General features: G+C 41.7%; 1 non-coding gene across 1 annotated transcript; it reads left to right on the top strand.

Annotated features, from left to right (window-relative positions):
* The first annotated feature begins 5,187 nt into the window (after positions 1 to 5,187).
* On the top strand, positions 5,188 to 5,259 carry TRNAW-CCA (transfer RNA tryptophan (anticodon CCA)). Its single transcript has one exon. It is a non-coding gene; the product is annotated as a tRNA-Trp (tRNA).

The raw sequence follows: 5,259 nt of genomic DNA, 5'->3' as shown, positions 1-5,259 counted from the left end.
CTCTGTCCATGGGGATTTTCCTGGCAAAAATGCTGGAGAGGGTTGCCATGCCCTCCTCCAGGGAATCTTTCCAACGCAAGGATCCCAAGTTGTAGGCAGATTCTTCACCATCTGAGCCACCATGGAAGCCCTCTTTCTCTCTTACTAGACTGTAAGTACCACAAGGAGAGGAATTATATTCAATTTTTCTCACTCTTCAATTTCCAGCATCTAAGACAGTTCCTGGCACATAGTAGGTACTCAATAGATATGTGTGGAGCGAATGCTGAGAATGGTGTCCCATCGCAGAGGCCAGAGTACTTGGGCTCATCAGCAGAGCAGAGTTTTGACCCTCAAGAGACTTTGCCATGGTGATATGAAGGGAAGATGGGGACAGAAACACTGCCAGTTCAGAAGGTCCCCTAAGAGCTTCTCAGAAATACTTGAGACACACTGGGGCATCAGGGGCTTAACCTGGCAGGCCCTTATGGTCTCTTCATCTGGATTCTACACATGGAAATGATCTCATCTAATTCTTTAAGCATCCTGCAGGAAAGGTGTTTTTGTTTCCAATTAACAGATGTGAAAACGGAGATCCAGAAATGTTTGAAAACCACTCAGTGACCTACAGTAGGTAAGTGAAGTCCGGGTTCAGACTCCTGTCATCTCCAAAGATCACCCGCATGCTACCCATCCAGTTTGTTCCCCAGAAAAACAAAAGGAAATGGGAAAAAACTACAAAGTAACTCACTGAAACAACTCAAGTGTCAACTCTTTCCAGTTCATGGCTGCTCCAGGAGGCCTTTTCTCCTGCATGAATGTTTCTGTGGTTGAATACTCCTAGCCTACTCCCAGACCTCTGCTATTTAAGCTTGACACTTACTACTTTTTGTGACATTTGGTTCCAGTTAGGCCCTTTGGCTTCTGCCAACAGACTCTCAGGTTTCCGTATCTTTGAAGACTGCTATTGTCACTTCCCTGAACTACCTTTCTCCCAGCCTAGCTGGATTTCTCGTTCTTTCTTTCATGCTTTGGGGTCCTGTGCTCTGAACACATCTATGCTGCTTTAAGGGTAGCAAACCAAACAGATGCCTAAGAAGACCTGGTCTTTGCAAAGCACAGTTTGGACTTGTGTCTGCAAAGCTTCTGAAATCTGCATCTATTTCATCCAGCATTTCTGCTTCAAGGGGTCTATCTCAAGAACTTAATCAGACAGATGTGTAAAGATGTCAGATCAGGGATTTTTTATTGGCAGAAATATTTGCAACAGTAGAAGTACAGAAACAACCAAATATCCAATAATAGGGGATCAGTAAAATAAATGGAGTGACATCTATACAGTGATATACATTAAAATGTGCATGTATGTCATTAGAATGAAATATGCAGACTTTTGCTGATGTTGAAAAATATTCACAGTGAGAAAAAGTAGGTTCAGAAGCAAATTGTATAATATGATTTCATTTCTGTTACAATCAGGTTCATTTGTTCATTCAATAAGATGTATTGAGTGGTTGCTATGTATCAGGTGCTATAAGAATTGGGGATATAGCAGTGAACAAAATAAAGATCGTCCATCAGGAAATCACCAATCCATTGATGAGTTTCTGCTGGTGACCACTGAGGTCAAACTCTGGGCCTCCATTTTCTCATCTATCAAAAAAGAATAATAACAGTTATCTACAGAGAAGTGAGGAGGTTAAACATGAATGAAAACAAGGGTTCAATAAATGTAAGAGAGTGTATTTATCACACCAAAATCTACTACTCCCTACTACCCCCATTTACCAGGGATTATTGTGATCTTGGGGTTTCCCTGGTGTCTCAGACAGTGAAGAATCTGCCTAGCAATGCAGGAGACCCGGGGTTCAATCCTTGAGTTGGGAAGAATCCTAAGAGAAGGGAATGGCAATCCACTTCAGTATTCTTGCCCAGAGAATTCCATGGACAGAGGAGCCTGGAGGGCTGCAGTCCATGGGTTCACAAAGAGTCAAACACAACTGAGCAAACACCTTATTGTGATCTTACGTAAAAATCCTGAGACTGCGTCTCAAGTTTTAGTCTCAACAAAACCATCCAATACCTCATATGAAAGAAAGAAAAAGTGGAAGTGTAGTCACTCAACCTGTAAAGTCTAGGATAAATCACTACATTCAGTCCCTTTGATCTTGGTTATTCAGTCATTCAGCAAACACTTATTGAGCATCCACGATGTGTCCTCCATAGCCTCCAAGTTTCTACACCATCTAGGCCCTACCATCACTGTGCTCTGCTCCTACCACCAGCCTCCCAACACTGGCCTTCTCGAAGTTTCTCAAACACGGCAAGTTTGTTCCCATTTCAGGGCCTGCTCTTTCCTCTTCCTTCTGTATGTCATGACTGACACTTTCTATCCTCCCAGTCTCAGTTTGAATATCTCCTCTTAGGAAAGTCCTCAGCATCCAAGACCCCCTGCTCACAACTCAACTCTGCTGTCTTCTTAACATTACTATGATCTAAAGATCAAATTTATCTTCTTGTTTATTATCTGTCTTCCTCAATATAATGTAAGCTCCAGGAGAGCAGACACCTACTTTATCTAGTTCATTGCTATACTTTAGCTCTTAAAACTGTACCTGTAATATAATAGATGTTTAATGAATCAGTCAGAGGAAAGAATGAAAGGATGGGCCTGGCCCTTTACTAAGGCAGAGGACACACTCATGAGCAGGGCACATGTAATTTGTTATAGTCATCACCTTGTGATGTCTAGTTTCGCAGTCCTCCAAAAGAAAACTATTCCTTCCCCTATCTTACCTGAGAATCCTTAATAGTTTTGAAACTAACATTCATTTAAATATGCATAGCCCCCATCAGATTCTTTCTTCAAGATTATCCTCTGCCAAAGTGCTGAGTAATTATCTTTTAGGAGTTACAATGGCTTTAAATTTTGACTAAGCGTTTTCCTGGCTTTTAAGATGCCAGGCCAGACTGTTATGCTGTGTTCAGATATGGCATTACCCAGCGCAGTGATTGACTGAGACAGACTTTGTCCTCCACTTGCTTTGCAGCTATTTCCTTAGTATTTTGATCCAGGCGAGAAGTATGACATTATTGATTTGCTCTGCTCCACGCACCAACTGCCTCATCTGCAAGAACAGGAATCTTTATGGCTTCAATAATTTCCCGGAGTGCAGAGAACTCTTTTATATTTTTGCTTGGCGCTTTGCAATTCTGTAAATTTTTTATGGACTCTGAGGTTAAGTTTTGTCCTTTGCTCTCAGGCTCATCGGCATGTCTGCTTGTGCTCTATGACAGAACCTGACCCTTTCGTTACCCAGTTTTGTTGCATTCTTATCATCAGACAGGGAGAGAGAGACAAAAGAGAAATAGATTAGAATTCTAGAATAGAATAGAATTCTAGAAGAATAGAATTCTATACTATTTTTACTAAAAAAAAAGAAAAGCAGCTCAGTAAAGTTTAGTGATTTACCTAAAAGAATCCCTATTAGTAGTGAATAATACGTGGGAAACATTGTTCTGCTTCTGGGACCATCATTGGAGGTCTTCACCAATATTTTGGTTCTCCTCTCTCTGAGCACAAAATAGGGTTCCCTTTCTTTGACCCGACAAGGCCATGAGATTTGCAGGGGCCAATATAATGTGAGTGGAAGTGAGCTATGTCGCTTCAGGTGGAAGCCATCCAGAGTGTCAAGATGGTAGTGTCTCTATCTACCTGCATCCCTGAATGAGCTCAAGCCCATCAAGAAATGAAAGGTCCAGTTCACTAGGAAAATATTCAGATCCCTTCACAAGTTGACCCTAAGCTTCCTTTCCAGTGTCAACTCTCCACCACTCCCCTACCCCTGGCGAGACACTGCTTCCATGTCATTAACCTCTTTCCTTGCACAGATTTATTAATTCTTTATTTGCACAGTCATTCATTCAAAAAATGCCTACTGTGTTTCTGGTATGTTCAAAACATGCTGTGGGCTTCCGTGTATCAGACTTGCTTGTACTTCTTTATTCATGTTTCAAGATTCAGATCAAAATCCTTTCCACTAGGAAGGCTTGTCTAACACCACTTTTTTCCAAAGCACGTTTAGCCTCTTCTTTCTCTGGGTGCTGATAACATTTTGTAGGTCTTTCTTTTACCTATTGTGCTTATGGTACTACAAATACTGTTTCATATATTTATCTCTCTCACTAGAAAGTGAACTCTTTGAAGGTAGGGATCATACTGGAGTCCTCTTGAACTCTAATGCCTGACTCATAGTCTATGCTCAATAAATATCTAATGGATGGAGGGATGGATGATGATTCAATGTCACTATTCTGTTTCTGCTTTCAACATCCCAGCAGCATCTTAGCTCTCCAAGGGGTAAAATGGCACCCAGAGTCCCAGAAATATGGTTGAGCTGGAAATCTGGCAGTGTCTGATTTATAAACATACCAGGTAAGTTAGTGAGGATGAGGAACTATTTAGTATCTTTGCACCTACCTGAACAAAAAGCAGCAGAGAGAGACTCCAATGCTGAGCTAAGACGTCTGCTTGATAGAAGGCACTTTGAGACTGGCTTGCTTAGGGGAGTAAATGCCACTTAATGAGCAGGAATCACTCTCTCAGAGGCCCTGGAAAATAATTATGCCAGTGGGGATGTTCTCCCTCTCTGCTTATGTTTCAAACGTAATAAGTCATGAACCACCCTCCTGAGTCCAAGTTTGGATCCCAGTGGCAGAATATAATGAGACTCAGGCTATGCGGCAAGGCCTGTCATTTCTGCAACAACATCAGCACTATTGATCTGTGGAAGTAACCCTGAGTCAGCTGAGCCTTCAGACAGCCACCCCCTCATCCTACAGTTACCCTCTCCTCATGCTCGTGTCAACACAGAGCCTGGCCTTTCCGTGTTAGTTTCCTCAACCACATGTGACATAATCCATATTTTCCATTTTAAATATTTATAGAAAACTTGGAGAGAAAACATTATCTTTTCAACAGGCCTTCTAATTTCATTTAACAGTGGAGGTCAGAGCAATGAATGTTCTGCAAAGGAATTTCTCTCTTGATTGTCAATCTATGGCAAGTAGAATGGAGAGCAGGAAATTGAGAACTATTTTATTAGTTTCATTCTCCATGCTCTTCACTACCAAAGACCTGAAGTCCCCTATTAAGGGGAAAACAGCTGAGAAATCACCTTTTCATAGATTTATAGTATTTTTTGGGCTTCCCTGGTGGCTCAGAGGTTAAAGCGTCTGCCTCCAATGCAGAAAACCCAGGTTCGATCCCTGGGTCGGGAA

Source organism: Odocoileus virginianus, chromosome 33, assembly GCF_023699985.2.
Source record: "Odocoileus virginianus isolate 20LAN1187 ecotype Illinois chromosome 33, Ovbor_1.2, whole genome shotgun sequence".
NCBI lineage: Eukaryota > Metazoa > Chordata > Mammalia > Artiodactyla > Cervidae > Odocoileus > Odocoileus virginianus.
The sequence above is the reverse complement of the archived record's forward strand: the minus strand, read 5'-3'. Positions and strand labels throughout refer to the sequence as shown.